This window comes from Eubalaena glacialis, chromosome 4, assembly GCF_028564815.1.
Source record: "Eubalaena glacialis isolate mEubGla1 chromosome 4, mEubGla1.1.hap2.+ XY, whole genome shotgun sequence".
Lineage (NCBI taxonomy): Eukaryota > Metazoa > Chordata > Mammalia > Artiodactyla > Balaenidae > Eubalaena > Eubalaena glacialis.
In genome coordinates this window covers 45,315,177-45,328,593 of record NC_083719.1, presented here as the reverse complement: position 1 = coordinate 45,328,593, position 13,417 = coordinate 45,315,177, and the positions used below count along the sequence as shown (strand labels likewise).

At 36.5% G+C, this 13,417-nt stretch overlaps 1 non-coding gene across 1 annotated transcript; it reads right to left on the bottom strand.

Annotated features, from left to right (window-relative positions):
- Positions 1-12,541: 12,541 nt before the first annotated feature.
- LOC133091662 (U6 spliceosomal RNA) lies at positions 12,542-12,648 on the bottom strand. Its single transcript, XR_009700987.1, has one exon. It is a non-coding gene; the product is annotated as a U6 spliceosomal RNA (small nuclear RNA).
- Between the last annotated feature and the right edge of the window lie 769 nt (positions 12,649-13,417).

Here is a 13,417-nt window from a genome sequence, read left to right as displayed (position 1 = left end):
TAAGAGTGACTGTAATATATAATTTTGGGCTCAGTGGGGTTGCTTCTGGTTGGGAGAACTTATATGCCACTTGGCATCTCATGGTAGTATGGAAAGATGCTGACTCCACCCAGGGGTGGGCTAGTGCTGGCTAACGTGGTGCCCACTCAAAATGTGGGTGTAGCCTTAAACGATTGAGCCCTCCCTGCCTCTGAATTTACCTCACTGCTGTCGCTTGACGTGAAAGGTGAAAGGAAGGAAGATGCTTAGTGTGGGTAGGTAAGGGGAAGAGAATGTTAAATATGGCTTTAATATTGCCTTCTAAGAACGGCTCATAATTATTTAACGTCTTCTCTTAGAAAGAAACACCCCATATCTGATTTCTACACACAGAACTGGTCTCTCCAATCCTGTTGCTTCTTGCTTTCTTGTCTATACCTCACTGACGATCTTAGCATCAATGCTGCATCAATCCATCAGAACAGAACCATGACGGCTAATGGAGGAGAGCACAGGAGAGGATGACAACATCAACACCAACACCAAGTCACCTCCAGTTGATACAGCCTCTTTCAAGGACTTCAGCACTTTCTGCATACATCACCTCACTTATCTTTACTGCATTCCTAGTGACTGGACAACTACAATTATATAATTCTACCTTAAAAGGAATGCAGCCACAACGCAGAGACTGCGACTTGTCCAAAGTCAGTCAACTTGAGGAATAGAATCCACAGCTTCTGTTTATTGTTGGTGCATATTAAGGTACCTTCTGATGACACTTAATGAAGACTGTAAGCACTCATATTTAAGGAGCAGGAGAACTGAACTAACTTCGATTCCACCCTGACTTGTGTCCAACCTACAGTCACTTACCTCCCATGTCCTTCCACAACAAAACACAACTTGACCCTGATGATAAAGAACCTAATTATGCCAGGCTGGAAAGGATCCGTGGCTATAATCACATTGGAATAACCCAATTGGGCAAAGGACAGAAAAGCATGTAATAGAGGGCACTATATCAAACAAACAAATTGCAAATGCTTTTAATGATGTTGAGCTGAGGTCAATGATTTTCAAAGAACACTGAACATGAGCCGCTCAATATATTGATGTCATTGAGACCAAAAGAAAAAAAAATGTTCAGAAAATCCTAAAATGTTGTTTTATCTATATCATTAGTCACACTGAACTCTTAGCCTCCCCGAACTTCTGAATTCAGGCATCCCTATTGCCCCAAGGGTTAGATTAAGAATAAAGTGTGTTGTTAAAAGTATAGAAACATTCTAAATATTGGAGCTTACCCCTTTAAACATCAAAATGATTGTAAATATATATATATATATTTTTTGGGGGGTGAAAACTTACCAAAAAGTACAATACAAAAGAGGACACAAAGCAGAATCTCACATCTGCTGGATGAAATTCTATCACTATTACCAACATATATGACCCCGGCAACAGCAGACAGTGATGCCTTGAGGGGATATTGCAGTGTGTAAGGTCACCTTCCCTTCTCTGAAATGTCCCAGACTGGAGTGTTTTTAAGTTATTAAATGTGCTTTTTAAATTTCTCCTTCTTGCTCCTGTGCTGTCATTTCATATCACAACCTTCTTGCTACTGTCATTACCTGAATCTAATAATCGCAATCCCTACCTCATCTGCATGCTACCCACCACTACTTCTTGAAAAGTATATGAGCTTTTGGGCGTAAATAATTGGTAGCATAGACAGATGAGAAGACGCTTTATAAAGGCAGCATCCTAAGAATGTGGTTCTTAACATTTGCAAACCATGGAAACATTGGAGAATCTAAAAAAAGTTGTAAACACTCTCCTCATATTTACATCTGCATGTGATTTGTCAGCAGGGTTTGTGAAATATATCCACAGAAACAGAGTGCATAAACCCAACCTGGAAACATGAAAATTTTCTTAAGCACTTTGTGGGAATTTTTCCACCAAAGGGTGCTCCTACTTACCTATGCTTCTCTGGGCATCAAAATATTTCCTACCTCTAATAATCAGTTTAGACATCGCTGGTGGTAGGAAGCAATCAACAAATACTTGTTAAATGAATATTCATCTATAATATTAAGATTAAAATTACTTGATATTAAAAGTTAACATGAGATGTTATAAATGCAATAAAAGAATTGGACATGTCTGAGCCCACACAATAGAATGAGAAAAATACACAGCTGACCCAATCATAAACACCTATAAAATAATTGATAGCTATTATGTATGATTTCTGAATTGAATTTTAATTCTATTTGAGGCGAAGGGCTATTGTGATTTGCTCTGGAGTCCTTTCTTCATTCCTCATTCAGATTTGTCTTCCTCCTTCTATCCATGCCCTTCTATTTTTGGAGTGACCATTTCCTCCTGCAGGGACCATATTACTTCTACCTGGGACTCACAGTTCTCTGAATCTGCAATTGCTCAGAGGTCAGAGTTAAGTTATAACCTTTGTTACCTGCATTTCTAAGATCTAATTGATGAGGCCAAGTGGATGACTTGGAGGGGCTGTCTCAAGGCTTACCAAGGAGTAGGAGAAGATGGTGGGCATAATCCAATATGACTGAGGGCAATACCAGTGTAAGTTGCCTGAAACTTCATCGGCTACAGCAAGTCACAAGACAGTGCCCAAATTCAAAAAAGGTGAATATTGCAGTCCCACCACATTCTAGGAAGTAAGAGGGCTGGACGATTTGTGAACAACACAGAAGACCTTAACACAGCTTGGAGGTATGGATGTTCTAATTCCCATTGTGGTTACTCACAGACTTTTGATTTTTACATTATTTCCTAGATAGAAGAGGTTGCTGGAAAATTGATTTTTGAATAATTAGGTGTTTGTGTGCTTGCTCAAAGGGGTCCTGGAGATATCATCTTTGTCATAAGATGTGCTTTTGAAATATTTCATCTGGACATCATGACTGTTTAGGGTCTAACTCCCTCAGGTGACAGTTTGTTAAGTCCTATGAATAAATTTTCCCTTTTAACTTTTTCCACATGACGGAAGAGATCATAAATGTCTTCCTTCCTTTTTCCACTCTGCCTAAGAATGTGGTGTCTTAGCGATTTTATTGACTACTTTGTGGAGGTTTTCTGATCCTGTAGTTGCACCTTTCTTAAGGAGCTTGGTTACTTGGGGAACTAATTGGAGCCTTAGGAGACTTTTCTAATTGATTAACCCAAGTGGATGACTTGGAGGGGCTGTCTCAAGGCTTACCAATGTGTAGGAGAAAATGGTAGGCATAATCCAATATGACTGAGGGCGATACAAGTATAAGTTGCCTGAAGAGCATTTAAAAACAATGATAAAACCAACAAAAATTCTGCCTGTTTTTTACTCTCAGAGCTCACTGGCAAATCTAAACAAAGTCAGTGAAAGCAATATTCCTTTGGACTGGACCCCTTCCACTGCCACACTTCCCCCATATTCCCCCATATGATAATTTAAGTATCAACTTCAGCAATGGTAGTGCTTAAAACTTTTGCCTTAATGCTTTCTCACCGTTAAGTTTAATATTAACTGTAGGTTTTTAGTTGTTATTAATTTAGGTAATTTCTCTCTATTCCTAGTTTGCTGAGCATTTTTACCATGAATTGGTGTCAATGCTTTTCATGCTTTTATTATTATATTGAATGATTTTTCTACTTTAGCCTATTGATGTGATGCATTAATTTTTGTATTTTTTAGATGTGATTAACATTTAACTCAGTTGACTTTGAGTAAAGCAGATTATTCTTCACAGTGTTGGTAGGCCTCACCCAAACAGTTGAAGGTTCTAAGAGAAAAGACTGAGGTCCAGAGAAGAGGAAGGAATTTAGCCTCCAGACTGCCTCTGGACTCAGAACTGTAACAGCACTCCAGCCCACCACTCTGCCATGCTAATTTTGGACTTGCAAGCCCCTATAATCATGTGAGCTAATGTCTTAAAATAAATACCTCCCTCTCTCTCTCTCTCCTGTTAGTTCTATTTGTCTGGAGAACCCTAACTAATACTGATGGATTTGAATAGGCTGAAAATAAGATTACTAGTTCAAAGTTACTGTAATAATTCAGGAAATAATGAGGGCTGAATTATAACCATGGTAGTGAGGCTAGAGAACAACAAATAATTTGTAGAGATACATTGAGGTAGAACTGATAGCTCTTCCTGATATTTTGGATGTGAGAGCATGAAGGAGATAAAATACTTGAATAATTCTATTATTTGTTTGGGGACTGGTAGTATCTCTAAATGAAACAAAGATAAATGGAGGAGAAGGATAGCTTGGAGGGAGGAAAAAAGCCATAAATGCTTTTCAGTTATTTTAAGTTTGAGCTCCCTGTGTAATATCTAGGAAGATATCCTGTAGGAAGATAGGAAGTTTTAGGTTATTTTTAGAAGTATCACTGCCTGATGATGGTTGAACTTATAGATGAGAATGAGATGACTCAGGAAAACAGACTGAGAGTAGAATGGGGGCCTGGGGCCTGGAGAATCCATTTTACTTGGCAGAGTAGAGGAATAATTTCTATAATTAAGTTTCTGGGCCATGCATTCTATTGCATTGAGATACTTCTCTAGGTATGTTGAGCTGCACATTCCTTGCTCTGTCTTTCTACAAGGACCATGAAGCAAGTGTTGGACAACCTCTGCATTAGGCTTCAGGAAACTGTCTGTCCCATGACAGTCGTTTGTGAATAGATACTAACAAAATCAACCCTTCTGCCACCTTGAAAAAGAACTGAGGAAACAATCATAAAGTAAACACTATTTGTTTTTGTTTCTTTCATACTAGGGAAGCTTTAACTTACAGGCTCCATCAATGCATTGTGACTCCACTGCAATTTGTGCTTTGCCCATTTCTAGTGAGATATAATGGTCATCTTTGACATCGTGGTTGTTCATAGAAAGAATCTCCCACTAATAAAGCGTTTTAATGGGAGGAGACTGAGGCACATGGCTGCAAGGACACACATTGTTGTGTGTGATTGAAGATGAATGAGGAGGGAGAGGTTTAAGTAGAGAATACAATTCATAAAACTTAGCTTCTGGGTAGATAACACTCATCACATGCCTCAAGATAGTTCCTTGAGGGAGGTCAGAGTGTATGTGACTTCAGTCTTTCTTCAGCTTGGTGTCGATCTAGTTCACTGTCAGGACTTTACTGTTGTTGGCAAGCACAAGATGAAAGACTCTCAGAACAGCTTTTATTTCACAGATGCTCATGTCACATAAAATCTCAAACTGACCCAATGTACTCACTTAACAAAGTCATTTATTACCTAAAATGTACTTGTACTGCCTGAAACATAACAAATAAAGCCTGAACATGCCCAAGAAAAATCAGAGTAGCTTAGATCAGGACTAAGTAGCTCCAAGGACTTCTTAGTATATTCAACAAGAAGACTTCAACAAACACCTGTACGTTCTGAGAAAGAGAGAGGAGAGAGAAAGGGTGACAGAGAGAAGAGAAGAGTTTTTCAAGAGTTTTTCTTCACTTAGAAAAATTATTATTAATACTTTTATGAAAACTATGAAAAAATTAAAAATATTTGTAAAAACTTAAAAGCAAAAGAACATTACAATATTTATATACCTATAACCAATATGTAACTGTCATAAAGATTTTGCTGTATGTCACTTAATTTTTTTTAAATCAATAAATAGATAGTTTATTAATCATCTTAATAACAATGATGGGTCAAAGAAACAGGAATTCAGCCAATCTGGCAAATATGGATGAAAATGAAAGGAGGCTTTTTTTCCCCCTCCCTCTCATACCCTAATAGGTTTTTTTTTTTAACATCTTTATCAGAGTATAATTGCTTGACAATGATGTGTTAGTTTCTGCTTTATAACAAAGTGAATCAGCTATACATATACATACACCCCCATATCTCCTCCCTCTTGCGTCTCCCTCCCACCTTCCCTATCCCTCCCCTCCAGATGGTCGCAAAGCACCAAGCTGATCTACCTATGCTATGCAGCTGCTTCCCATTAGCTATCTATTATACATTTGGCAGTGTATATATGTCAATGCTACTCTCTCACTTGGTCCCAGCTTACCCTTCCCCCTCCCCGTGTCCTCAAGTCCATTCTCTACATCTGCATCTTTATTCCTGTCCTGACCCTAGGTTCATCAGAACCATTTATTTTTTTAGATTCCATATATATGTGTTAGCATACGGTAATTATTTTTCCCTTTCTGACTTACTTCACTCTGTATGACGGACTCTAGGTCCATCCACCTCACTACAAATAACTCAATTTCATTTCATTTTATGGGTGAGTAATAGTCCATTGTATATATGTGCCACATCTTCTTTAGCCATTCATCTGTCGATGGTCACTTAGGTTGCTTCCATGTCCTGGCTATTGTAAATAGTGCTGCAATGAACATTGTAGTACATGACTCTTTGAATTATTGTTTTCTCAGGGTAGATGCCCAGTAGTGGGATTCCTGGGTCATATGCTAGTTCTATTTTTAGTTTTTTAAGGAACCTCCATATTGTTCTCCATAGTGGCTGTATCAATTTACATTCCCACCAACAGAGCAAGAGGGTTCCCTTTTCTCCAAACACTCTCCAGCATTTATTGTTTGTAGATTTTTTAATGATGGCCGTGGCCATTCTGACCAGTGTGAGGTGATACCGCATTGTAGTTTTGATTTGCATTTCTCTAATGATTAGTGATGTTGAGCATTCTTTCATGTGTTTGTTGGCAATCTGTATATCTTCTTCGGAGAAATGTCTATTTAGGTCTTCTGCCCATTTTTGGATTGGGTTGTTTGTTTTTTTGATATTAAGCTGTATGAGCTGCTTACATATTTTGGAGATTAATCCTTTGTCAGTTCCTTCATTTGCAAATATTTTCTCACATTCTGAGGGTTGTCTTTTGGTCTTGTTTATGGTTTCCTTTGCTATGCAAAAGCTTTTAAGTTTCATTAGGTCCCCTTTGTTTATTTTTGTTTTTACTTCCATTTCTCTAGGAGGTGGGTCAAAAAGGATCTTGCTGTGATTTATGTTATAGAGTGTTCTGCCTATGTTTTCCTCTAAGAGTTTTATAGTGTCTTACATTTAGGTCTTTAATCCATTTTGAGTTTATTTTTGTGTATGGTGTTAGGGAGTGCTCTAGTTTCATTCTTTTACATGTAGCTATCCAGCTTTCCCAGCACCACTTATTGAAGAGGCTCTCTTTTCTCCATTGTATATTCTTGCCTCCTTTATCAAAGTTAAGGTGACCAGAGGTGCGTGGGTTTATCTCTGGGCTTTCTATTCTGTTCCATTGATCTATATTTCTGTTTTTGTGCCAGTACCATACTGTCTTGATTACTGTAGCTTTGTAGTATAGTCTGAAGTCAGGGAGCCTGATTCCTCCAGCTCCGTTTTTCTTTCTCAAGATTGCTTTGGCTATTCAGGGTCTTTTGTGTTTCCATACAAATTGTGAAATATTTTGTTCTAGTTCTGTGAAAAATGCCATTGGTAGTTTGATAGGTATTGCATTGAATCTGTAGATTGCTTTGGGTAGTAGAGTCATTTTCACAATGTTGATTCTTCCAACCAAAGAACATGGTATATCTCTCCATCTATTGGTATCATCTTTAATTTCTTTCATCAGTGTCTTATTGTTTTCTGCATACAGGTCTTTTGTCTCCCTAGGTAGGTTTATTCCTAGGTATTTTATTCTTTTTGTTGCAGTGGTAAATGGGAGTGTTTCCTTAATTTCTCTTTCAGATTTTTCATCATTAGTGTATAGGAATGCAAGAGATTTCTGTGCATTAATTTTGTATCCTGCTACTTGACCAAATTCACTGATTAGCTCTAGTAGTTTTCTGGTAGCATCTTTGAGATTCTCTATGTATAGTACCATGTCACCTGCAAACAGTGACAGTTTTACTTCTTTTCCGATTTGGATACCTTTTATTTCTTTTTCTTCCCCGATTACTGTGGTTAAAACTTCCAAAACTATGTTGAATTAACAGTGGTGAGAGTGGGCAACCTTGTCTTGTTCCTGATCTTAGTGGAAATGGTTTCAGTTTTTCACCATTGAGAACGATGTTGGCTGTGGGTTTGTCATATATGGCCTTTATTATGTTGAGGTAGGTTCCCTCTATGCCTACTTTCTGGAGAGTTTTTATCATAAATAGGTTTTGAATTTTGTCAAAAGCTTTTTCTGCATCTGTTGAGATGATCATATAGTATTTATCCTTCAATTTGTTAATTTGGTGTATCACATTGATTTGCATATATTGAAGAATCCTTGCATTCGTGGGATAAACCCCCCCTCATCATGGTGTATGATCCTTTTAATGTGTTGTTGGATTCTGTTTGCTAGTATTTTGTTGAGGATTTTTGCATCTATGTTCATCAGTGATATTGGCCTCTCATTTTCTTGTTTTGTGACATCTTTGTCTGGTTTTGGTATCAGGGTGATGGTGGCCTTGTGGAATGAGTTTGAGTGTTCCTCCCTCTGCTATATTTTAGAAGAGTTTGAGAAGGATAGGTGTTAGCTCTTCTCTAAATGTTTGATAGAATTCACCTGGGGAGCCATCTGGTCCTGGGCTTTTGTTTGTTTGGAAGATTTTTAATCACAGTTTCAACTTCAGTGCTTGTGATTGGTGTGTTTATATTGTCTATTTCTTCCTGCTTCAGTCTTGGAAGGTTGTGTTTTTCTAAGAATATGTCCATTTCTTCCAGGTTGTCCATTTTATTGGCATAGAGTTGCTTGTCGTAATCTCTCATGATCCTTTGTATTTCTGCAGTGTCAGTTGTTACTTCTGCTTTTTCATTTCTAATTCTGTTGATTTGAGTCTTCTCCCTTTTTTTCTTGATGAGTCTGGCTAATGGTTTATCAATTTTGTTTATCTTCTCAAAGAACCAGCTTTTAGTTTCATTGATTTTTGCTATTGTTTCCTTCATTTCTTTTTCATTTATTTCTGATCTGATCTTTATGATTTCTTTCCTTCTGTTAAATTTGGGGGGTTTTGTTCTTCTTTCTCTAATTGCTTTAGGTGTAAAGTTAGGTTGCTTATTTGAGATTTTTCCTTTTTTCTTGAGGTAGGATTGTATTGCTATAAACTTCCCTCTTTGAACTACTTTTGCTGCATCCCATAGGTTTTGGGTCATTGTGTTTTCATTGTCATTTGTTTCTAGGTATTTTTTGATTTCCTCTTTGATTTCTTCAGTGATCTCTTGGTTATTTAGTAGCATATTGTTTAACCTCCATGTGTTTGTATTTTTTAAAGTTTTTTTCCTGTAATTGATATCTAGTCTCATAGCGTTGTGGTCAGAAAAGATACTTGATACGATTTCAATTTTCTTAAATTTACCAAGGCTTCATTTGTGACCCAAGATATGGTCTATCCTGGAGAATCTTCCATGAGCACTTGAGAAGAATGTGTATTCTGATGTTTTTGGATGGAATGTCTTATAAATATCAATTAAGCCCATCTTGTTTAATGTGTCATTTAAAGCTTGTGTTTCCTTATTTATTTTCATTTTGGATGATCTGTCCATAGGTGAAAGTGGGATGTTAAAGTCCTCTACTATTATTGTGTTACTGTCAATTTCACCTTTTATGGCTGTTAACATTTGCCTTATGTTTGAGGTGCTCCTGTGTTGAGTGCATAAATATTTACCATTGTTATATCTTCTTCTTGGATTGATCCCTTGATCATTAAGCAGTGTCCTTCTTTGTCTCTTGTAATAGTCTTTATTTTAAAGTCTATTTTGTCTGTATGAGAATTGCTACTCCAGCTTTCGTTTGAATTCCATTTGCATAGAATATCTTTTTCCATCCTCTCATTTTCAGCCTGTATGTGTCCCTAGGTCTGAAGTGGGTCTCTTGTGGACAGCATATATACAGGTCTTGTTTTTGTATCCATTTAACCAGTCTATGTCTTTTGATTGGAGCATTTAACCCATTTATGTTTAAGGTGATTATCCATATATATGTTCCTATTACCATTTTCTTAATTGTTTTGGGTTTTTTATTGTAAGTCTTTTCCTTCTCTTGTGTTTCCTGCCTAGAGAAGTTCCTTTAGCATTTATTAAACCAACTGTAAAGTTGGTTTGGTGGTGCTGAATTCTCTTAACTTTTGCTTGTTTGTGAAGGTTTTCATTTCTCCATCACATCTGAATGAGGTCCTTGCTGGTTAGAGTAATCTTGGTTGTAGGTTTTTCCCTTTCATCACTTTAAATATGTCCAGCCACTCCCTTCTGGCTTGCAGAGTTTCTGCTGAAAGATCAGCTGTTAACCTTATGGGGATTCCTTTTTATGTTATTTGTTGCTTTTCCCTTGCTGCTTTTAATATTTTTTCTTTTTATTTAATTTTTGATAGTTTGATTAATATATGTCTCAGTGTGTTTCTCTTTGGGCTTATCCTGTGTGGTACCCTCTGTGCTTCCTGGACTTGATTGACTATTTCCTATCCCATGTTAGGGAAGTTTTCAACTGTAATCTCTTCAAATATTTTCTCAGACCCTTTCTTTTTCTCTTCTTCTTCTGGGACCCCTATAATTCGAATGTTGGTGCATTTAATGTTGTCCCAGAAGTCTCTGAGACCGTCCTCAATTCTTTTCATTCTTTTTTCTTTTATTCTGCTCCCTGGCAGTTATTTCCACCATTTTATCTTCCAGCTCACTTATCTGTTCTTCTGCCCCAGTTATTCTGCTATTGATTCCTTCTAGAGTATTTTTAATTTCAGTTATTGTGATGTTCATCCCTGTTTGTTTGCTCTTCAGTTCTTCTACATCCTTGTTAAATGTTTCCTGTATTTTCTCCGTTCTGTTTCTGAGATTTTGGATAATCTTTACTGTCATTACTCTGAATTCTTTTTCAGGTAGGTTGCCTATTTTGTCTTCATTTATTTGGTCTTGTAGGTTTTTACCTTGCTCCTTTGTCTGTAACATTGTGTTTTTTGTTTTTTTTTGATGGGTGATGCTGTATTCTTCTTTTACTGGTTGTTTGGCCTGAGACGTCCAGCACTGGAGTTTGCAGGCAGTTGGATAGAGCTGGGTGTTGGTGCTGAGATGAGGACCTCCTGGAGGCCTCACTCTGATTAATATTCCCTGGGGTCTGAGGTTCTCTGTTAGTCCAGTGGTTTGGACTCGGAGCTCCCACCACAGGAGCTCACGCCCGACATCCAGCCTGGGAAACAAGATCCCACAAGCCGGTCGCTGGGGGCTCCTCCTGTCCCCTTAGGTGTCCATCATCCCCCATTGCTGCCTGGTAGGTGCCCTAGTTGTGTGGAGACATGAATTCCATGTCCTCCTAGTTTGTCATCTTGACTCTGCCCTTGTCACTTAATTTTTAATTGAGGTATTTTAACAAAAATTATAGATAGCATAAAGTTTTAGTCATAAATATGTCAATTTGCCTCCCCCAAATGAGTATTTCCTAACATACCCAGAATACCATTATCACACTGAACAAAATCATAATTTATTTCTACCATCTTATTCCCAGTTCATATTTGATTTCAGATTTCATAGTCTCCCAATTTTCTCTAAATTTATTTAATAGCTGCTTTCTTTAGACCAGAATCCAATTAAGTACTGTGAGGTACATTTAGTTGTTATCTTTTAACGTTAAATTAAAAAAAAAATTCCAATGATATTAAGAAGTTATTCCCAAATAATATTAGGAAGTAATGGTCTCCAAAAAGAAAAGACTGACTTCCTACAAAAGTTTAAAAGTGACTCTGTGTGAAGATTCTTTGGGATCATTAATACATGGATTTGTACAATTGTTTCCAAACCTGGTTTGTCATCACCAGCACCTGAGAAGGTTTGGAAAACTACAGATGCAGGGCTCCAGGACAGATCTACTGAATTAGAATCTCCATGTTAAGCAACCTGCCCATTTAGGGAAAATATTAGTCTAACTCATTTGACAGAACCAATTCCAACATGGACTCTTTGTATTATATTTAGGGTTGTAATTCCATTACCAATTACAACTTCCTAATATTTGGTGAACTTTTGTTTATGACATTTTCATAGCCACAAAATATTTGATAAGGAAACACAGATTTAAATCCAGGGTCTTGTCCAATTAGAATTAGCATATTGTTAACTAGAGGAATTTCATATATTATATGAGGCATTGAAATTAATATTGTCACAGTGAAATTTTATTATACTGACTTTATTTCTAAAGGTCATAATGGTTATGTGTTAGAAGTTGGGAATCAGTAAAATAATTTATGATGAAAACATTTTTATAATCCTTTAGAATAAATATAGCTACAATATATGATACCTGTTTCTCTGCAGTACCAAGAAAAATTAATTCAGGCCCTTCATTCTCCAAACTCTTGAAACATTTGACTTTTAGTATGTTTTGATGAATGTCTTGGGAATTTGTGTCTCTTGTTATAGGGACAACTCTGTTGCTATTCTTCTAGTGTTTTTCTAGAGATCCATTGATTTATCAATTACAGGTATTATATTTTTCCATTCTATTGCATACAGAGAATATTGATTTATAATGTTCTAATAAAAATTATTAATTTTACCACTTCTCCAATACTTCTACTACTTAACTTTTTTTTTTTTTTAAATATGGAACACTTCACGAATTTGCATGTCATCCTTGCACAGGGGTCATGCTAATCTTCTCTGTATCGTTCCAATTTTAGTATATGTGCTGCCGAAGCGAGCACTAGTACTTAACTATTTAATTCTTCTTACCTCCTTCCTGCTTTTGTGTTACTGTTGTCGTTCATTTTAGTTCAACACATATTTTAAACTCCACAACACATCATAGTTACTTTTAAAATTCAATATTCATTTATATTTACCCACATATTTACCCTGTCTTCATTTGTTCTGGCATTTCCATGGTTCCCTCTTGGGTTCACTTTTCTTTTGCCTGAAGAATTCCCATACTGTTTTTTATCCTATTTATCCCCTGCAATGAATTCTCTCAGTTTTTCTTTGTCTAAAGTTTGATGTTTTTCACCTTTGTTTTAAAATAAAATTTTGCTTGCTATGGAATTCTATGTTGGCGGTTAATTTCTTTTAGCACATGAAGACGTATTCTGGTGTCTGTCATCTCTTTTGAGCCATCAGCTATCAGTCTTATTTTTGTTTCTTTGAAAATCATGTGTATTTCTTAAATTCAGTTTTTGGAAAATTCTCTCTTTCCTCTCAATATAGGACTTCAGTTATAGATATAATTAATGTTTTAAGTAAGTTATGTAAGTATCTTACATTCTTAACTGTTTTTTCAATTATTTTTCTCTCTGTGTGTTTATGTATTTTTCTATTGACCTTTCAGTTCACTAGTTGTTTCCATTTCTAATGTGATATTGAACACATCCATTGATTTATCAATTTCAGATATTTTCCCATTCTACAGAATTCATTAAATATTTTTTCCTCCTTACTCCTTTGCTTCTTTTTTTCTTCTTTCCTTCCCTCTCTTTCTCT